At 43.9% G+C, this 23,682-nt stretch overlaps 1 pseudogene; it reads right to left on the reverse strand.

Annotated features, from left to right (window-relative positions):
• Window positions 1–14,519: 14,519 nt before the first annotated feature.
• Window positions 14,520–16,795, reverse strand: LOC109754816 (cortical cell-delineating protein-like; annotated as a pseudogene).
• Between the last annotated feature and the right edge of the window lie 6,887 nt (window positions 16,796–23,682).

Here is a 23,682-nt window from a genome sequence, read left to right on the forward strand (position 1 = left end):
TTGGTACACAACGAAACACGTGATACACTTTGAAAAAATAATAAAAATAATTGAAACATTCGAAACAAGATAAGTTTTAACAACAATGAAAAAATAGCGTGAATCTCAAAACAACACATGGACGATGGGTAGAAAATCATTCTCCTAGAAGACACACATAGTATATGACAATCGAAATATATCTGGCAACGCTACCAGCTGGCATAACCTGATCTTGAGGGTCACTAGAGACAAATATATGTGATTATTATGTCGGTATTGATTCCATGTGGCCATGCACATGCATGCTACTACTACCAGCGCTGGAGATGTCTACTATACGTCTCGTACTTTTGTTATTATACTGGCTTGTTGGCATGTATGGACAAGTACGCTACAGCTACCCGTCTAATTATTAGTTGATTCGGCCCCAGTGGGCAGTGGTTGCGCTGACAAATAATTCCAATAATGAAAAAGGAATTGCACTATTATAGCTAGCTTACATTAGTCTTGTGATAGAGCTATGCCGCCGTGTGAACAAGGGCATGTGAAGATATTGATTATTGTCTATTTTAGTTGTCAAAATTATATTTATAGTTAAGTTTTTAAATCTTTGGATCAACACCTATGTTTACATGCGTTCTGGCAAAATTGTGCAGTTTGAATACTAAAACTTCATTTCACTCTTTAATTGGAATGAAGCTTGCACACTTTGAGTAGGTAATACAGTGCCGTTTTCCGTACTCAACATTTAAAATGTTTTAAGGCAGTGAGATTTAGTAAAAGGCAAAATATATTTTTGTTATCCGCAGACAAATTGTATACCGCTGTTGAGCTTCGAACTGAAATAAATAAATCTAGTATCTATTGTTTGCAAAGACGCGCACTAACTACTAATACGTAGAAAATAAATTAATTGCTAGTTTATGCAAGGATGAATCTAGGTTTATTTTTTATGGACTGATTTGTAGCAAACGAATTATTTTTGTATGCAAGGATGAATGAGTCATACTGTTCAACTTTACAGGGTATGGTCCATCTACGATTAGTTTTTAATTCTATCCAAAAAGTTTTCTATGTAATATTTTTGAGATACAAATGTTAATGCGTGTTTAAAAGATGTGAGCTCATATATTGCGAGAAAATTCAAACATGTTCATGTACCTCAGTATAAATATTCATATATTTGCAAGAAGTGCTCATGACATGTTTAAAACATATTGCTATATACGGAAAACATGTTTTTAATAAGAGTTATTCATGCAGATCTGACTATATATTAATATGCATTACAGGAAAACATAAAAATGATGAGAAAATAAAAAATAGGAAATGAACAAAGTAAATGTAAATGAAAATAAAAGGTTAAAATAATCAAAACATAAAAAATGAGAAAAATGAAAATGGAAAAACTTCACACAAATGTGAAAACCCAAAAAAATGACACCGAGAAAATGAGCCAGCCCATCATATTCTCTTTGGGGGAACACCCACTCTCCTTCGTATAAAGTGCATAGAAGCGACTGGATAACCTGGTTTCAAATGGAAATATGTTAGAAGGGAAATGAGGATAACCAAGAATAATAAATGGCCTTTTCAATTACGCGGGGGTGATTCTTGAAGACTTCTATCACGTTTGCTCGATCACCCCTTGGGGCGCATTCTAAACTTCTTCTAGGAATAAACTGGAGTTTTATCATCTTTTTCTGGTCTTACAACTGTGGAAATTATATATAGTACCAAAATAACAATGCTTGTGTATAGGGTATGCCACGATGAATTCTCGATGTGCACGCATGCATGTCTGCGTACCACTATAAGCTCCCATATTATTTTGTAGGTAATTAGTAATAATGAAGGCCTAACCTAAACCGTGTAGACCCAAATAAAACTACTAGCCACACATCATCTAAAACCCTTCGCCTGCTAATCTCAACCCATGCTCATTTTACTCGAAATAGGATTTCATCCCACTTCATAAATAAAGCAATCACCACGTCCGGACAAATAGTTCAAGTATATGAAAGAATATAGGAGGTATTGCAAGGGTGACAACAAAAACATGTCGAGTGCAAAATAAAAAGTGATTCATGAATCGATGGAGTCAAAAGATCACTGGCTAGGGGGCGGAGCGAGTTGGTGTCCTGCCCCCAGAAGATCATTAATCATGCCGCGTAGTCGGTGCTTGTCTCGCTGCCTACAAAGCAGGTACCACTACTACAAGAAACAGAAATTTAAACATAGCCATAAGCACATCATAGAAACACCAGCTTGATAACCATCTTGGTGCATGCAGTCTACAGGGTCTAGATCATCACCGTGAACACTACCAAGAAGAAGCACCTCCTCCTACCGATATGGCTGGAAAGAACCTCTAGGAACTTGCCCATGTCCAAGGTCTGCCACTCAGGCCCCGGAGCCTCATGAACAAAGTTCCCTAAGAACCGAGCAACATGACAAGAAAAGAAAAAGTGGATCCCAAAAAGAGCCACACAAAGAGGGAAAATCCATCGCCCGACATATGCCACTTTGCCACATAAGCACCTAAGGGGAGGAGATCATGGAGCCGCTGCCAAGCGGTGATTTTGATCTTCAGAGGCAGACAGGGGTGTGGTCCATGCAAAGGTTGTCACATGGCATAAGGCACGGTATGACGACCTGACAGAAAAGAGCCCCGAAGGAGCCAGGTGCCAAGAAACAACATCCAAGGACCCCCACAGCGAGGGAGCAATTGCTCCATCACCCCCTCTCCACGCAAATTGGTATATGCAAACATTTCCTCGCGGCCAAATTTTCGTCAGAAGATATTAAATCCCCATTATTGGATGCCGAGGCAACCAAGAGCATCGGATCCGAGTAGACTGCAAAGAGAGCCAAGAAATCCTCGCGTAATGGGCTCCTTTCGAACCATGGCTTGAGCAAGAAGAGGGTACCTTTTCCATAGGATTTAAAATTCACAAACCAGTTTGACTATGTGGAGGCCGTGCAAGTTGCCCCCTTGTGATACCAATCGGCTCCACAACATGTGACCCAACCCTAAGGCAAGCATCGTTGGTGCATACTTTCTTCGTTCAGGTTCATAATATCATTTTGATCATATATTTAACTAAGAAAATATAAGTTACATGCATAAAAACTACATCATTATATTCATATTCAAGTGAAGATTCAAATGTTATTGTTTTTACTACTAAAACTGATACATTATATTACAGAAATTTACGGTTAAAATTTGAGCCAAAATATGAAAGACTAATATTAAAGGAGGAAATAGAGTACCTGAGATCCTGACTGTGCTCGCCCACCAATCAATGGGATCCACGATCCAATCGTCAGCTTCTCTCTGGTCGATCACATGTGCCGTGGATTTAGGCCATTATCGGCAATACCGTAGACCCGTCGTCATGCCGCCCCATGGCAGCCCTGTTGTTGAGAACGTTCGTGATCTTTGACGGACGCGCCGTCAGGATTTTGAAGTGTCAATTGAACTTAGTTTCGTCAAAGTAGTTCAAGATATAGAAAAGGCTATAAAAATACCGAAAAATGCGTTTGGTGGCCGCGCTACAGGCAGGCCGCTATCCCTGCCTTCTGGCCAGCATTAGGATTCCCGCTGTGAGTGTATACCGCCTGTATTCCATTTATTTTCAGCTTGTATTCAACCAGCTCTGACCCACCCACATGCAAAAGCACCTAGGCCTCTTACACTCAACTGACATGTACGCACAGCGTTGGGCTTTTTAGTACTGATGCCCCATGCGCGTGCAGACTTGTACGACCCGTGCATGCACGTCGTGGTCGATTGGTGAGCAGAGGAGAGGGCTTGTGTAGAACCAAAGAGGCCCACGTACATGCAAAGCCATCTAGACTCGGACGTGCCCCTGACATGTACGCACTGCTGTGCGAGCTGTAGACCTGTGCGTGCATGCCGTGGAGGATCGTTGGCCAGCGGAGACCACTAGCTGGTCAAGGGCGGACGTGGAGCACCGGCGGCCAGCGAACACGCATGTTCGTTCACCATTAGCTCTCCACGAACTAAGCAAGTTTATTTTGTTTGAGTGTTAATTTGTCTGTCCGTTTTGACTAGCAAATGCAGCACGGTTACGCTGCTGTTTGTGTTTAAAAGCCAGTACCACTAAACTTGGACTTGAGTTTTATCTGTTTTACACGCTAGAAATTTGGAACAGCTTAGCCACATGTGCGTCCTAATGCTGAATGCGATAGATCTAGAAGTATTAGTCTTGAATAATTACGCCATGTTCATCTATAATGGCCGATTTGCATTAGCGCTTCACGTCTGCAACCTCACTTTGGTGGCAGCCAGGTAGGTCCCACCACATGCAAACGAATATAGACTTCCACCACTTGGTCTGACATGTACGCACACCGCGTAGCTGAGTGCATAGCCATGCACAGTAGGACGCAGACCTGTACGTGACCGGATTCCATGGCTGGCCACAAGTTCGACTAGAGGAATCGTGGAGCAATGCCGGCCAGCTGACTGTTAAGATTTGTTCTTCATTAGCCACTGTTAGCCACCCTTGATTAAGCGCATCCAGATTAATTCGTTTTTTGCGGCTGCACAAATAAAACTCCTCAAGCCCGTTAGTGTGAAAAGTTCTATGTTTAATCTGGGAATCAATTTTATCTAGTATTTGACATCCTACACTCGTTAATCTACAAGAAGTTTGAATGTGCACGTAGATGAACCATGACCTGTAGGCTCGAGTTTGATAAATTAATGCCAATGCTGTTAACTTATTTAACCTGTATAAACAGCCACGCATGAACATGTTTACAAGGTTTCATGAATACGTGTACAGAACTGACCAGTACGCTGTAAGCGACTGGCACAAGTTCTTTGCTCCACTCACGCGCCGACTGTGCCATGAGTACTGGCAAATAAAATTAACCGCTCTCCCGATTACAATATTGGATTAGAGAGTAAACAGGACGAGGACTTACACATCAGAGTGTATGTAATGATAGCAAGGTAGTTAACTGGTACTCCCTCTGTAAAGAAATAGGAGTATAAGAGTGTTTAGATCACTACTTTAATAATCTAAACGCTCTTATTTTTTTTTACGGAGGGAGTAGTATTTACTGACAAATATCTAATGTTAGTTGAAACTCAGTATTAACTTCCACAGATGACTATGCACATTGCTTATCCATTTCCATAACCTGTTTGTGATTACCAATCACTGGCACAGCATTTTTCAATCGAACGCATAGTCACACATTTGTGCCATGAAATTTTTTGGACCCTTGATCACCTCCTAACTCCAATGTACCATCACCATATGCAGGATATATCACATGTATTTGATTTTGCACAGATTAGCATGCAGACCACTACTGAATCAAACTAAAAAATGACTGAAATATCAACTGCCTTACATTGACAGCTTACTTACTTACTTACGAAGCCTTTTATCCCAAACAAGTTGGGGTAGGCTAGATATGAAACCCTTTCACGAGGACTTCCCAGGAGGTCACCCATCCTAGTACTACTCTCGCCCAAATGGGTTTCATACCCAAAAGACTGGCTAGTTTTTACGTTGGTTCGCCAAGCCTATCACAACCCTTAGATATGAAACCCTTTCACGAGGACTTTCCAGGAGGTCACCCATCCTAGTACTACTCTCGCTCAAATGGGTTTCATACCTATGGGACTGGCTAGTTTTTACGTTGGCTCGTCAAGCCTATCACAACCCTCCTCCTTTACCCGGGCTTGGGATCGGCTATGCCTAGAAGACATAGGCGGAGTTCCTTACATTGACAGCTAAGTCATCTTTTTAATTACCCACTCAAGCCCTCTTTACCAACCAGCTTGCAGTTAGCTTGCGAGCACTTTTTCGGTCAGGCCTCCCTCTCCAAATTCTCCAGATATGCTTTTCCCACTCTCACCCTGATGAGACAACACAAACCATTATCACTAGAACTCAATTGAAAATCGACAAATTTTGACAAAATAACTTAAGCTAACACACAACATGTGCTGATTTATACTAATACACACATCATGTTCTACGTACAGAACTAGGAACAATGCATAATTGGAATACCCATCACCCACCTTAGCAATTTGATATGGTTCACAAACGGTACAAATACATTACAGTATTTACAAACATATGCCTTAGTGAGTCAAATGGATCGCTGACAGGGAACTTATCAGATGCATATCTATATGATGGCAGATTTCAGTCCAAAACTATTGATACATTTCACAATTTACCAGGAAGAAACTTTCAGCAGCTCGTGCAAAAAACCAAGATTTCTGTTTGGTAAACAGCAGCACATTGCAAGACACGAGCGGTTGATCTGAATTCACACAGACGTACCGTGCAAAAAACCAGGAAGAAACATGTTTTGTTTACACAGACGTACTGCACATGCACACACAATCTCTTGCATACATCTTGTTCTCTGCACATTGAGCCTGCTCTTCGCCAGCCGTATACCAAACCCAGTTTCCCATGAATATAGATTGTAGAACTCATATGCCTCATCCAACGAGTCAAATTCCGTGCCAATTGTTGGATTGATGACATGCCCTTCACATTTTTCAGCATAAGCACGGACAGACAGCTCAAGCGCTGTTTTCCTGTCGCGGTTCATGTCCCTCTCATCAGGTGCTTTCCCGAGCCTCACCCTGAGCCAGTGTGTCACATCAAAAAGAACAACCATCAATTAGTTATCTATTCATGGTATAGCACTAGCATAAATCAATAACAGCAAAAGATCTGCATGCGCCGGAAAACTTCGTATGATCAAGATACCTACTACCACAAGAGACTAGAGAAACCCAAAAAAAACTAATGAAATATGGCTCCCCACTGCATAGATATCAAACGCCACGGTAGAAATCACATACACATATCCAGCTCACTATTAGCTGAAAAAATGCATTTCTCCTGTCACCATCGGAAACCAGCTCTACTTACAAAAGCCAAATCCACAACCATAATTGGTATAACTCATCCTCTTTTTTCCAGACTTTTTGAATACAGAATCAGCCATCTTTTTAAGGTCCAGCACACTCATCCTAGAATCCAAACAAAAAAGATTTTGTGTCTGCATGCGCGGTGAGTCTCAGTACTCCAGCCATAATCACAACAAAAAGTTATCTCGCTTACTCTTGCCTAAATGTCAGACGCCACACTTAAAATCGAAAAACTACATAGTTCAGTATCGCCTACTAATTTGCATTTATGTATTTCACCATAAGAAAGCAGCTCTAGTTACGTAATCCAAATATGCACGCCCATGATTAGCATAACTCATTCTATCTATTTTTGCAGCCTGCTACATACACAAAAAACATCCATAATTTCAAGATCCAACAGAGCATGCTAGGAATCCAAACATCACAGATACTGTGTGTCAATGACAGGTTGGTCTTATTAATCCTAGAATCCAAAAAACGAACCAGAAAGCTATTCAGAAATCTAAAACGAACAACCTGAAACCATTACTCTCTGCGTCTCCTACTACGGACACGACTCAAACAGCACAAATCAGACACTTAACTGTTTGATATTTGGTCTTTCTAAATAATCCATCACAGGATTGTACCAGCAGGGTATGTCGAGAATGCATCTCTTAAGCTGAGCAGATGCGAATGAAGCATGATGGGGGGACAGAAAAAACCGCACCTCCTCGTCCAGTCGCTTGTAGCTTCAGAGCACACCTCGTATCTCTGCCCATCTCCAACCACCGCTGCTTCTTCGTCCTTCTCGAGCTCTAGGGCTGGAGAACTCATGGAATCTTGGGATTCCACCGGGAACACAGCACTTTTCCATCCGGTGATGTTAGCTCCACCGCTCCTGCAGTCAAACCTAGCGCCATCAGTGAATGGATTTGCAAAGAAAAGTGGGGGGAGGAACTAGGGGGAGAGAGAACTTGGAGGAACAAGAAGATACCCGTTGACCTCCAGTCCGTCCGTCGACATCTCGCCGGTGGGGAATCGCCTCCGCAGCGCGCCCGTGTGGAAAAAGAGAGCAGCCGCGGACGCAAGCTTTCTGTGGAGGAGAGGGTAATGCCGAGGAAACCCACACGCGTGGATCCACCTGCTCCACACATGTCACCGGGCCCATATAACATGTGCTGTTTCGAAAGATCGCTCTGTACCAAAACTGCTGTCCAGGCCACCGAGTCACGCCGCGGGCCGGGGTACAGGAACGGGTAATGGGCCGAACACAATACGCCTATTGAAGCCTAGCTGTATCACGGACCATAATTCACCCACTAGGCCTGCCACCCCACAGCAGTGAAATGACGGATCGCCAATCCCAAAGCCCATTCGAATGGATGAGATTGCGGCCTGCCTGTAGCCCGGCCACCAAAAGCCCTCACTCATAAAAATACCATGTAGTAAAAGTGAATAAAGAGGTAGTCTCCCTTGTCAGGTATGTCAGCTGCCGAGATTGGTGACCCATGATACCTGACTAGTGGTTGGGGCGTCACCCGGTGGCGCCGCTTGAGAGAAAGTTGTGCGCATATTTTCATTAAAAAAATACATGAAGCCCTGCCTCCATCTAGAAAAACATTAAAAAAAATCCTCACCTTCATCTAAAAAAGAGTAAAAAAAAAAAGAATTACCAGCACAGCCTACTAGCGAGCGTCACTTTGCGCAGCCCTCCATTAAAAAAAGTGTGAGGTCATCACCTCTATCTAAAAAGAAAAATAAAATAAAAAACTCCTCACCTTCATCTAAAAATAATATCCCAAAAGCTTTTTCACCGTGTCCAACCAACTTGCATTATGTGACATAGCTGGTTAGCCGCCCTTCACGTGACGCATAATGGGTTTAATGGTTCAGAGACATTGAGCAGTCCAATGAGACGTGTCAGACCGAATGTACTCCCTCCGTTTCTAAATACATTTTTTTAGAGATTTCTATATAGACTACATGCTGAGCAAAATGATTGAATGTACATTTTAAAATATGTATATATACATTTATAGTCCGTATTAAAATGTCTAGAGAGACTTAGAAACGGAGGGAGTATGTATGCATGCATGCCGTTAGGTCAAACATGCATGATGTGACCAACGGAGACATTTTATTCTTCATTTCACACGATCGATCGAGAACAGCTAAACGTCTACGTACCCACGTCCAGTTACTGATTATTTGCACGAATCTGCTGCCCATTTCACGCGTCGATTGATCGTTGTCAAATGGATCGCTAACTTATCGTTTATGCAAGTGGTCTCGAAGTTTGTGCGGTGCTGGTACTCTCACATATATTACTGGTCAGGTATATTCTATTTCCTTATAGTTTTGTATGGTCGATTAAGGGTTCACATAGGCATGGATATATCCTTCCATGTCGGCAGGGTCGCCTAGCTACACACAGACGAACGTCGATCTCCATCAGTTCGGCAGAGAAGCTCTACATATCTAGTTGTACATGTGGCCGAGCGATGTAGTAGGATATACTAATGAGGATGCATTCAAAATTTGCTCTCTCTAGATGCAAATGCTCAGTTCATCCCCGCCGAATATTTCGTTCACACGGGATTTGATAGGCCCCCGACTTGTGTCATGGCATAATCTTTTATCCCGACTGGATTCGATTAACTTGACACAAGGCCGGGATGTGTTTCACTGGAACCTTACTACCAGGGTCTTTCACTGTAGACTCTATGTATCATGCGCTCACACATTCTGAGGTACCAGTGAGTAATAACAAGAAAATTTGAAAGTCCAAGATTCCACTAAAAGTGAAAATTTTCATGTGGTATCTTCGTAGGGGAGTTGTGTTAACCAAAGACAATCTCGCACGACGCAACTGGCAAGGGAGTAAGAAGTGTTGTTTTTGTACTCATGACGAGACAATCAAACATCTTCTTTTCCAATGCAAATTTGCACGTTCTACGTGGTCAGTCATTCAAATAGCGTCAAATTTGTATCCGCCCACAAGTGTTGCCAATATTTTTGGTCATTGGTTGGATGGTACTTCAAATAGGTTCAAAACGCTAATAAGGGTGGGAGCGTATGCCTTAATTTGGTCGCTTTGGCTATGTAGAAATGATTTGGTTTTTAATGGAAAAAATACTTCTCCTCTACAGGTTATTTTCCGGTGTACGCAATTGCTACACATGTGGTCTATGTTACAACGACCTGAGGACCAACCGATGTTCAAGGCGGGGGGTGTATGCCATTGGAGCAGGTAGCTATGGAGGTTTTTCCCCAACATGGGTGACAACATAACCTTCGGATCGATCCACCACCTCCATCGACATAGGCGTAGTGTCGGTCTATAGGGCTCTACTGTTGCCAATTTGTCGGTTTTCTTTCATCAATTTTTGTCAGACCTTTAGATTGGGCCATGTGCGTCCTAATTATGTAGAGGCCGGGTGTTACTCATAATGCTTTGTATCCGCTTGATGCTACATTTTGAGATAATAAAATCGCCCTTTATCGAAAAATGTACAAACATTGAGTCAATTCGGTTGCTACTAGAAGGGATCATTTCAAGACTATGACACAAACTAGAGAGCTGACAACTTGAGATTCAAGAATGGGAGAGCGTATCCGATCAGTATTCCAGTGACGGGATGGAGTGCAAATGGCCTTAGAAGAACTGATGTTTTTCAAGTTGAAAATGGGCCGTTTCTCGTGGTTGCAGATGGCCTTAGAAGGGATCATCCTCCATTAGGATGTCGTCGGCCTCCGGCTGCCTGCTGGCCTGCCAGCCGGCAGCAATGGCGGCCATCTCGTTCTTCTACTCCAGAAATAGTCCGTCCAAAAGAGCTTTGGAGCGCAAGGAGGCAATAGTGGGAGTGGTGCGGAGAGGGGAAATGGGCCGGAGGAGCATGACTGTGGCTATGGCCGAGGCTGCAGTTTGTATAGCGGGCGAATGGCAATGGTGGGTGACAAAGAGTTGGATGGGTGACGCCGGAGTAGGTTCCTCAGCAACCACATGTCATTAATGTAGTCGGCAGATGGACGGCCGGATGGCTGTGGTGTCGTTTGAACGCGACATGGTAGCGTGCACTGAGAAGAGTCGCGGGCGGCAGTCACTCAGCTGGCACGCTGCTTCAATGCCGGCGCCAATGAGACATCGTGTACGCTCTGGCAGGGCGTGAATACGGCACTGACGCTCTGGAGCGGTGCTGGCCGTTTCGGGCGGGAAGCGCGCGTAGGCAAGGGAGGCGGTTTGGGTGGGCCAGGATGGTCAGGAGCGGACGTGCAACAGTCCGGAGGCCTACAAAGCCCCCTAGTTTGTCTCCGGTTTGCGGGAAAAAGCACGTCTGGAGCGCTTGGTGGACCGATACAGGCTTGCGTTGGATGACACAACACGTACGAACCACGCAGTCCGAACGTATGCGGGCGGTTCAAGGGTCGACGTTGGAGATGTCCTAACAACAACAAAATAAATTGCACTTGTCAATACAAATGATTTTCTATTTTCAGATCAACTAATATAAAATAGATATCTTTTAAAAGAATGTAAAAAAGAATTGGTCGTCCCCCGCAAAAGAATTAAAATAGAATTGGTGATCGATATTTACAACTTTCATGTGAGACAAGTCTAAAATGTTATTGGTTTTTGTGTACGGAGGGAGTATATATTTTGAGTCCTTTACAATACTCATATTAATTTCATTTTTTATCCAGTGGCCCAAATTAGACAATAACCAAAAAATATTCTGGTACTATATTTGGACATGAAGGACATTTTAGGCAATTCACTATTATAAACCACAAAGAAAAATTCCACCAAGTTCCCTCCAAAAGCAAGCTAAAGGTAGATTACGGATTTCATATTATCAATAAACGAACTCCATTACCATTCGCGATTCGCTTTGGTAATTGTGCTTTGTCCGGATCGAATTCGTCTTGATCTTTGGACCGGAAGTGCTGGTAGAAATTCTTAATCTAAGGCAGCTGCTAATTGCAAATGTTCTCGAGGCCTCATGAGCCGAGACAATCAAAGGTCAAGCTAGCCAAATCATACAACATCATTTCTACTAGTACTTCTCAAACCAGCCTAGAAGGTGGACTGTTTTTGTAACACACCATCATGAAACTGATGGAACTAGAAAGCGTAGTATTAAGACGTCACTGCTAGTTTCCCAAGAAAAATGCTCCCCCATTTGGAAATACATGTCGTTCTAGATATACGAAAGTCAAACATGAACAACTTTAAATCACCATATGCATGTGGAATGTTGATGTTGTTTAAATGAAAAAAATCATTAAATTTGTTGTAATTTTCTGTAATGGTGCAATCTATAAAATTTGACCAACAAGTTTGTATCAAAAGAAACTATTGACATAAGTTCCGTAGGAATTTAGAAGATAGAGAGTGTCCTTGGAAATTGTTACATGGATAATTATTCCTTCATCCAAAAGGACTATGTATGATATTTTCTACATAGTTTCATTCTCTCAAACTTAGTAATCCCCATCCAAAGGATCCCAGTCTAGACGCTAACAGAAACATATGATGCTCACGATTAATAATTATGCATATGTTTAATACATATACATTCGTATGTAATGATATATTTCGATCATATGATTGGTAGCTATTCATTAATTCGGATGTATGGCTACCCCAACCAGTTAAGTGCTTCTTCCTTCTGGGATTCATCTAGCTAGACAATGTTAAATGGCTATCATAACAACACTACATTCATGTGTGTATATACAATACATTTCGGTATTGTGATGTTCTGGGAGCCAGATCTTTTTATGGACACTTTGAGCCAGGTTTTACCATGAGCTGTTGCCCGAGACCCTATTGTCAATACCGATCAGGTCAGCCGTTTCTAATTTAGCGTGAAATTATGAAGCTGAAATTTGATTCAAATTATCTCAATGTCAAAATTTAGGTCGAAGTGTTCCCACAATAAAATTTATTTGCTTTACCTATAAAGATTTACATTTGAGCTTTGCGATCCTATGATTACGTTGTCCAGACCATCCTTCCATTTCGCAGATGCATTGTTCTTTGCGGTGTTGCTTAAGCTTAACAAAAAGAAAACCATGCCAAGTGAGTTGTTGCGGTTAGACCTCGGGCGATTTCTCGGTTCGCTCGGCATACACAAGTAAGTTCGTGGGTCGAGAGCACGGCCTTGGGGCGAGCTTCATCTAGCATTTGAGGTCACTGTTGAGATGCAAATTCTTCAATTGGCGGATCCTCGGATTTGGACGTCTGACATGCTAGCGAGGAGGGGCCTGCCTCACCAGGTTGTCTGCCCATTGTGCGATCAAGATCAGGAGACCGTGGATCCTCTGCTGCTGTCTTGCGTCTTCTCCCTCTTGGTGAGGTTCGAGGCACTCTTGGCCTGGGGTCATGGCGAGTGTGTGCCCAACATGACAGGAAAAGAAATTGTAAGCCTTGTGCCTAATACACCGGCTTATGCTGATTTGAACTCGATTTATATATAAGCCGAGTAAAACTCCCGGCTTATAGTACACCGCTTATAGTGGACGGCTTATCAGGTATAAGCCGAGTGTCGTGGTAAAAAAACTCGGTTATATATAAGCCGAGTGGTTATACGAGGCTATCAGTATAAACCGACCGCCCAGATGGCCAGATCAACACACGTCTTACAGGGTGCTTCATGACGGCACCGTCAACCACCTTCATTGTACACATGTGGCATATATCTTTGTCGAGTGTGCGCTATAAGCTGAGAGCATTTTTTGTATGGATGACGTGTATTTATGTAAGCCGAGGGCTTTCTGGGACCATACGGCTTACATTATACTATAATCCAAGAGCATTTTGTTTGCCGGGTGTTATCCCCCCCCCCCCCCCCCCCCCCCCCCCACAACTCGGCTTAGAGTGAACATAAGCCGGGTACGCGATAAATATCTCAGCTTATAGGCTAACACACAGGAAAACAGGATTTTCCTGTAGTGCAGGCCTATTGGTGCTCTTCGCTATCCTTGATCCGGCATCGGAAGGACATCAACACTTTTGCGACTCTTGTACTCTGGGAAACGTGCAAGCACCATGATGCGGTGGTTTTTGACGGTGCTACTGCGTGCATGCGTGACGTGCTTTGCCAGGTTCTTCAGGTGGCATCAGAGTGGGTGCAGGCCGGTTTCTTCCGTGTTAACATGAGTACCTGTTTGTTTCAGTTGTCTAGACGGGCTGTTGAGGAAAATTAACGCCATGTAATCTAGGCTTTGTCCTTCTGGGCAAAGTGTAACTTTGTGGACGGGCGCTCTTCCATCCTTCTCTTTCTATCAATAGTTTGCTTCGATCAGATACAAGATGTGGATCTTCATTGTACAATAATCCGTGCGTACAAGCCGGCAATGTATTTCGGGTTGAGTTAATACAACTTGAATCATTTTATTCCACGTCCGTTTACAAGTATGTACATATCATTTTACAAATATGCGAACCATGCATTTAGATATCATATCGGAATATAATGATCGACGACCATCTTATAAGCAGTCCCTTGAAGAAATGAACACGTAAGCATGCATGCATGCACAAGCGACGAGTGTGATGATGGCGATGCATGGTTTGTGATGCATCGATCGATGGATGATGGGTGGATCAGCTGGGGCAGGTGAAGTCGGCCGGGCAGGTCTTGCCCCACTGGTTGAGGAGGAGGACGAGGTCGACGGGGACGTTGAGCTTGATGCCGAGGACGTTGGCCTTGATGGCGGTGCAGAGGCACACGGCGGTGTCGAGGTCGGCGAGTCCGCCAAGCAGCGGGCAGCAGTCCTTCCTCGCCGGCACGCCGAGGTTGAGCTTTAGAGCATCTTCAACAGAGACGCTAAATAAACCGCACGCCTGAAAAAATGGATTTTTAGCGCGCGCGTGACTGAATCGGCAGCTTGAACAGACGTGCAAAAATCGCACGCGCGCTAAAAACCACTCCACGCGCCGAACAGAACGGCATCGCAAGCTGCTTTTTTCCAGGGTCCGCTACCGCGCGCGACAAAAAGAAATCGCGTGCGAAGCGCATAACCGCCACTGAACTCTCTGCCCGCGCCCGCTTTCGCCCCGCCCCGCGCCGCCGCCGGCGACCACCAGCCATGGACGGGCCTACGGACATCCCGCTAACCCCTCCATACACGCATGACATCTCCGCCGCCGCTTTAAACCCTAGCGTGGGCTTGACCTCCGCCGCCGCCGCTGAAGCTCCGAACACCGGCCTCGCGCGCGGGCTCTTCATGCTGCCCGGATGAGCGCGCAGGGTGGCGTCGTGCCGCCGCCTGCTGCGAAGCCATGAAGCTCCGCCTCCAAACGAACCATGGCGGCCACCGCGACCGCGACAACTACGGCGTCCCAAAAAAAGAGGAAAGCGGTGATGAAGAAGAAGGCAGGAGTGAGGCCGGCGACGCCTCCACCGCCCGAAGCGCCGGATACCTCGCAATTTGTTGCGCCGGCAGCTGATGCACACATAATGCTTGATGAAATGCCCACAAGGTATAGTTTTTGTTTTTGTTTTGTTGTTGTTCACAAATGTGCACGGGTGATAGATTGATTAGTTTTCCTTTGTCATACTACTTTGTAGTTTCAATGATGAGGCATATATGTCGACTATGGGTGTTGGCTCTAACAATTGGTCTCAAACCAATGAAGTTGATGAAGACGAATATGAAGTGGGTGATGAGGGTGAGGATTTGATCGATGCACCGAAAGGAAGGGCTTCCAACTACACCGTCCCCGAAGACGTCTTGCTTTGCAACACATGGTTGAATGTGTCTATGGATGCCACCGTTGGAATGGACGAAACTAGAGATACATATTGGCTTCGGATGAAGGAGTTCTTTGACACATACAACAAGAGTGGAATTGAGCGCACCGAAAGTTCTCTTCGCTCCCGGTGGTCGATGATAAAGAAAGATTGTCAAAAGTGGGCGGCGACAATGATGGCGGTTCACAAGATAAACCCAAGTGGCACTAATGATAGAGATAGGGTGAGTGCCATTTTCCCATGCCTCTGATGCATCCCATGCTCATCATTTCTTCTATGTTCATGCTTCATCTTTTGTGTTTCTAGTGATAATGTGTTCTTTTGTTTTGCGTCTCTCATGGGAGGCATGGGAGCACCTACGGGAGGCATGGGTGGCATGGCAGCTTCCGGTGTGCCTCACATGCTTTCGCATGATGCCTTTGTAGATAGTGCAAACACCGTCCGACTTTCCAATGAAGGCGAGGACAAACAAGAGGATGGGGAGTCGGAAGAAAAAACGGACGAACCAGAAGAGGCAAATGAGGAGGAAGAAGATGAGGAATGATTGTTCATGTTTAATTCGTTTGTGTGAACTTGTTTGTCATGACTTGCTTGTGATCATCTTATTTGTGCGAACTTTGCATATTTTGAACTATGCTATGTTTCTCATTGATGTTTGAGATAATCTTGTTTGTGTGAAATTTGCATATTTTGGATGTTTGAGATCATCTTGTATGTGTTGTTTGTGCGCCGGCTGGGCGCACGCGCTCTATTTTACCGCGCCTGCTACGCGCTAAAATTTTTGGGCGCCTGGTGAAGCAACTGACTAGTTCGACGCGCAAAAGCGTTATTCGGGTGCTGTAAAAAACTTTTAGCGCGCCGCGCCTGCACGCTTCTATTAGAGATGCTCTTAGCAGGTTTAGTACGTTGGCGCACGCCTTCAGCTTTAGCGTGTCGCTTGAGCAGGCGCCGCCCCCACCGCCGGGCGAAGGCGGAGATGGCACGGGAGCTGGCGGGGGCACGGCGATCTCGGGCTTGGGAGTGGGACGGGCGGTGTGTTGCCACATGACCCGCAGCCATGCACGGCCACGAGGAGGGCCAGGTTCATGGCGAGGAAGAGGGCGAGCTTGTAGGGCGCCATTGCTATGTGGATTGTACTGGCTTGTGGCTCAGCGCTAGGTGGGCTTCGCTAACTTGGGATGCTTTTCCTGGGTTGCTTGGAGTGGTATTTATAGCCAGGCCGGGTTGTAGCACACAAGTGCAAGTGCAAGTGCATCGTTCATGTCATGATCAATCGATTTTGACTCTTTACTTTCTTGCAAACATTATTTGCCACCACCACCACTACTATTACTACGAGTACAATTGTAGGATATTCCGTGCGTACCATCATTGGAACCGTCCATCTTTCCAACTTGTATTTGCGCTGGACACGTCCAGACCCCGCGTCGTTCTCACGGGCGACAGGGGGGGAGATCCAGCCGCCGGCCACCGCAAGCCCCACCCCTCCATCCCCCCCCCCCCCCCCCCCCCCCCCCCCCCCCCCTCACCGTTGCTGGAGGAGGCGACGGGGCTAAGCCCGTCCCGCGGACGGCAGCGGCGGGGCGATCTCTCTCTCGCGGCGCGACATTTTCCCCTCAGATTCAAGGCCGAGGCAGTGGCCGGCCATGGTGTTTGCGTGGCCTGCTCCTCCATGCGCGGGGGCGTGCTGTTGGCTACCATTGAGGCGCCCTTTCTCGGCGCCCCTGCTGCTCCCGATGCGGCGTCAGATCCGCGCACTGACCGATCTGATCCGGGGTGCCGCAACGGCGTGGGGGCTGCAGGTTCTGCCTGATTTAAGGGGCGCAGTCCTAGGGTTCCTCAAGTGACAAGACAAAGATTTGCCTGACGCCTGTGTCCTTCTTGATCTGGTCGGAGTGTCGGGTTCCGGAAGGCTCCGCCAGCGAACTCCCATGGGCATGTTATGCCTGGAGATTGCTGGATCGGGTGGGATTCGGTCGTGTCCACTGATTCTCTATTAAGGAAGGAGCGGTGCGAAGCTCTGCTATCTGTTGCCATCATGGGATATATTTAGTTCCATGGTGAAGCCAGAGGCGCAGAATGTCATGGAAGCCGAGATCGAAGGACTAGTAATGGTGATTGGAGCCTTTGTGGCGATGAGGAACTTGCTTGGAGTTTCGGATTTTGTAGCAGCTATGTAAGTGGGGGTGGCAGCACAGATGCAGTTCAAAGTCTTACCTCTCAGGATGAAAATCCAATGTCTGGCCTTAATTGGTTGTGCCTGGCAATGGCTTTGTTGGCATTGTTTTGAGAGCGGAGACTATCTTCGGGGTGAAAGACCAAGATCTACGATCGGGTGACGACGGTGTTTGTGAACAGTTTCCTTCTTTGAGGCGTCGCTTTTGGAGAACTTGGACTTCAGGTGTTGTTTTGATGGTGGTTGTGCTGCTGCTGCAAGGACTGGAACTCTGTAGCGGGGCTTTTTTTTTAGCTTCTTCTTTTTTCTTTTGGCTGTGTGCATCCGTAATGCCATTAGAATATTGTGTTGTTATAGAGGCCGGGTGTAATTGGTATCTTCATGATATTAATATATTCCCTTTATTGAAAAAATTGGAATGCTTAACACGTGAACTAATTTCGATGTACTCCTATATGCATGCATGTTTGTTTGATGGGTTCACAAAGTCGACAATAATCTAGACATGAGACACGATATTCAAGCCTGCACGGGATGTTCTGTATATGGATCCACCGTCCACCGTTGCTTTGAAGTTCGTGTTATGTTTTCTGGTTTTGACACTTTGTCTTGTTTCAGCGTGGTATGTTTCCCTCATTTTAATGTGTACCGTAATGTTTCATTGTGAAGCAAACTCGATCTAAAATTAGTGTACCCTTATTTGTTGGCACACAATGAAACATGGTGATACACTTTAAAACAATAATAATAAAAATTGTGAAACAAGATAAGGTTTTGACAACATTAAGGAAAAAAGAATCTCGAAGCAACACATGAACGATGGGTAGAAAATCATTCTCCTAGAAGACGCATATATGACAATCGAAATATATCTGGCAGCGCTACCAGCTGGAATAACCTGATCCTTGAGGTTCACTAGAGACAAATTATATGAGATTATTATGTCGGTATTGATTCCCTGTGGCCATGAACAATTGCACATGCATGCTACTACCAGCGCAGGAGATGTCTACTATACGTTCCGTACTTTGGTTATTATACTGGCTCCTTGGCATGTATGCACATGTACGCTATAGCTAGCCGTTTAATTATTAGTTGATCGGGCCCAGTGGGCAGTGGTTGCGCTGAGAAATAATTCTAAAAATGACAAAGGAATTACACTATTATAGCTAGCTTACATTAGTCTCGTGATAGAGCTAGGCCGCCGTGTGAACAAGGGCATGCGAAGAAATTGATTATTGTCTATTTTTGTTGTATAAAATGTATTTATAGTTCAGTCTTTTTTTTTTACAATCTTTGGATCAACACCTACATTTACGTACGTTCTTGCCACATTGCGCACTTTGACTACTAAAAATTTATGTCACTGTTTAATTTGAATGAAGCATGTGCACGTTGAGTTGGCAATAGTGTGTAATTTTAGGTAATCAAGATTTAAAATGTTTTAGGGCACTGAGATTTAGTAAATGTGAAAATATATTGATTTTATCTGCGGACAAATTGTATGCCGCTGTTGAGCTTCTAGCTGAAGTAAATCAATCTAGTATGATGTTTTGGTAGTTCACTAGTACAAAACAGGGCATTGGTTCGGGTCTGGCCAGCCCATTAGTCCCGGTTCTGCACGAACCGGGACCCATGGGGGGCATTCGTCCCGGTTCGTGAGCCCAGGGGGCCGGCCGGGGCCTCGTGGGCACTGGTCCCGGTTCGTCTGGACCCATTTGTTTCGGTTCTTGGCACGAACCGGGACCAATGGTCCTCGCTCCTGGCCCACATACATTGGTCCTGGTTCGTGCCAAGAACCGGGACAGAAGGGGGAGCTTTAGTCCCGGTTCCAGCCACGAACCGGGACAAATGAGTTGCCTATATATACCCCCTCGCCGCAGCAGAGAACTCCACAGTGCTCTGTTTTTTCTGGCCGGCGAGGGGAGGGCATTTGGGTGCTCTAGCTCACCTCCTATGCACATGAGGTGTTCGATGAAATGACTGATCCACACTAGTTAAGCTTTCTCCTCTCGAAGCTCGACCTCCGAGCTCCATTTTCCCCGAGATTTGTCTAGGTTTAGCGGTTCGTCACGTCCCGTCCCCGTCTTCACTGCCGTCGATCGCCCGCGCCGATCTTGTCGCCAGCACCACCGTGGTGAGCCTCTTGTTCTTATCTTGTTTCTGAAAGAAAAAAATTCTTACTTCAGATAGATACTTGTCTAATTTTCTTACTTTTATGATTCCTTGTTATTATATAGTGCAATGGTTTTGGTATACGCCCCCGTCGGCCCTCGTCCTGTCTATGATTCGGATATGGTATATATATTATCTTTTTATAACTATTTGATTCATTTATTGTTTATGACAATTATGCTGACCAACGTGACATAGATTTTTTTATCTAGGAGGTGGTTGAACCGGAAATTCCAACCGACCCTATTGTCGAGAGGTTAAATTTAGTTGAAGAAGAAAACAATTACTTAAAGGAAAAATAAAAAAATTGAGGAGGAGAAGGTGATATTGGAGTTGCATGTTGCGGATGTCGTCGATTGTCACAAGATCAAGATGGATGCAATGCGGTTGAAGATTAGAAAGATTAGAAAATATGCCATTCATACCGAGGCTTGGTATCATTATGCCGTTGGATCAATTGTTACCTTGGTTGTGATTATGATCGCATTTGTTGTTGCATTGAAAGGTTTTACATAGTTTCAATGTATGGTTTAACTAGATGCTCTGGAGAGCTATATGTTGTTCAATTTGAACTATGTATGTACTTTGGTTTTAATGTGATGATGAACTACTATTAATTTGGTCACTTATCTATCCATGTGAATCTGTAATGGTTTTTAACACACATAATTATGGGTCACTTTGTAGCACATGCTATGTGGGTGAAATGATGATACCATACCAACTCTCAACCTTTTCAGAGTTCATTTGAAATGCTTTTCAATTTCAGGGTCTTATAGCTCAAAAAAATCAGTAAATGCATGAAAAATAACAAACGATGCCCGAAAGGGTTGAAAATTGATGATGTGGCTTTGAATGGTGCATTTTGAACACACAAAAAGTCTGGAGTTCAAATAAGTTCAAAAAAATGAAATCCCTTTTGTAACAGATGAGTTTCCATATGAAACCCTGATACTTCAAAAGAGATTGTTCATTTTGTACACGAAGTGCATCCAGTTTTTCCTATAACCCTCTCAACTTTTTAGCACATGCTATGTGGGTGAAATGATGATACCATGCCAACTTTCAACCTTTTCAGAATTCATTTGAAATGCTTTTCAGTTTCAGGGTCTTATAGCTAAAAAAAATCAGTAAATGCATGATGAAGTCCGAAAGGGTTGAAAATTGATGATGTAGCTTTGAATGCTGCATTTTGAACACACAAAAAGTCTGGAGTTCAAATAATTTCAAAAAAATGAAATCCCTTTGTAGCAGATGAGTTTCCGTATGAAACTCTGATACTTTGAAAGAGATTGTCCATTTTGTACACGAAGTGCATCCAGTTTTTCCTATAACCCTCTCAACTTTTTAGCACATGCTATGTGGGTGAAATGATGATACCATGCCAACTTTCAACCTTTTCAGAGTTCAATCAGTCTAGCTTTATTTTTTTATGGACTGGATTTGTATCTAACAACTAATTGTGTATGCAAGGATGAATGAGTCATCCTATTCGACGTTTTATTTTTTGTGAAGAATAGTGAGAATTTTCACCTGAACAGGTCCTTAATTGGCCGGCCACAGGGACTAACCGTCTACTATTATTTTTAAATTCTAATAAAAAATTGTTTCCTATGCAATAGATTTGAGAAGCAAATGCTAATGCGAGTTTAAAAGATGCAAAATAATATATTGTGGAATCATTGAAAATGATCATGCACCTCAATATAAATATCCATATATTTCAAATAAGTGCTCATGTCATGTTTAAATCATATTTCAATATATGAGAACATGTTTTTTAAGAAGAGTTATACATGCATGTCTGAATAAATATTCATATGGTTTACAAGCAAAACATTAAATAGGCGAGGAAAATAGAGAAACATAACAAAAAATTCACAAAGAAAGCATAAATGAAAATAATGGTTGAAAATAAGCAAAGTATAGAAAAGATAAAAGGTTAAATGGGAAAACATCACACTAAAGGGAAAACCTAAAAGGAGTTTGGCAAGACAACCAAGAATAATAAAAAAGGGATTTTCTATTTTGCGGGGGTGATTCTTGAAGACTTTTATCCTGTTTGTTTCGATCACCCCTTGGGGCGCATTCTAATCTTCTTCTAGTGATAGATTAGATTTTTAATCATATTTTTCTCTTCTTGCAGCCGTACAAATTATATATAGTAGCAAAATAACAAAGATCATAGGGTAGGGATTACCATGATGAATCCTTGACGTGCATGCATCCAAGTATAAGTACCACCATAAGCTCCAATATTAATTTGTAGGTAACTAATATAATGAAGGCCCAACCCAAACTGGGATGGCCCAAAAAAACTATCAGACCACACATCATCTAAAACCCTCCCGCCTGCTCATCTCAACCGAGGCTCACTTTACTTGAAATAGGATTTCCCCCCACTTTATATATAACACAGCCACCATGTCCAAACAAGTGGTTCAAGTACAAGAAAGTAAATAAGACGTTTGCTGGGGCAACATCACAAACACACCCAATTACCCAAATGCAAAAGAAAACGTGATACATGAATCCACAAAGTCAAATTATCAAGGACTAGCTAGGGGGTTAATCAAGTTGGTGGCCTGCTCCCAGAAGATAATCAATGATGCCACCTAGCCAGTATCTCTCCCACAGCCCACAATGCAGGTGCCACTGCTGCAAGAAGGCCTGGATTTTAAACACGGAGTAAGAAGTGTGTTGCAGAAAAATCCGCTCCATAAACATATTGTTACGTGTAGTTCATGGGGTTTAGGTCATCAATACGAACACTGACAAAAATAGGTATCTCCTCCTACTGATATGGTTTGCCTGAGCCTCCATGACCTCACCCAAGTTCATGGCCTCCCACTCAGGTCGCAGGGCCTCGTAGACAAAGCTCCATAAGAAGCGGGAAGCAAGACGGGAAAAGAACATGTTGGTGCCGGGCACATGAGCACAAAGGCCAACGGCTATCCCATGCTGGTTCGCCACCTTCTGTACTCGAGGGGAGGCTATCACGGAGAAACTTCCAACCAAAGATTTTGATCTTAAGATGCAGATAAGCATTCACACAGGTATGGTATGACGACCCAACAAGTTTCTACGGGGGGCAGGTGCCAAGACACAACGTTCGGGGACCTCGAAAATGAAGGAGGAAATAACGCCCTTAACTCGCTCCTTGCCTAGGTTTCCCCTGGGACAACTTTTCATCGAAAATTGTTCCAAGCACATTGTGCGGCACCGAGGCAAGCAAGACCTTTAGATCCGAGAAGATCACTAAGAGGATTGGAAATTCAACGCGCAACAGGGTCGTACTGAACCATGGGTTGAGCAAGAGAGGATACCTTCTCCATAGCATTTTAAACTGCACAAACCAGTTAGACCATATACCTTTTTTGCAAGGAAAAAGAAAGTTTAATTCGTTAGAAATAGAATTACAATCTGTTAATACAAATTGAGAAGATCAATCTAGGACATGGCGCAACCAACAGGCGGTGCTATCTCCATAACGACCAAGATTAGCTAGACTACCATCAAACCTATTTTGATTATGGGCTAACTTAACAGGAACAAATTCTCATAATGCCAGGTGACAGTTATCATATATCATACTTACATAAGTTGAACGACCAATCGACTGATATTTCAAAGCAACAATTGTAGTAGCATTATCACATTGT

The sequence above is a fragment of the Aegilops tauschii genome, chromosome 4 (assembly GCF_002575655.3).
Source record: "Aegilops tauschii subsp. strangulata cultivar AL8/78 chromosome 4, Aet v6.0, whole genome shotgun sequence".
Taxonomy (NCBI): Eukaryota; Viridiplantae; Streptophyta; class Magnoliopsida; order Poales; family Poaceae; genus Aegilops; species Aegilops tauschii.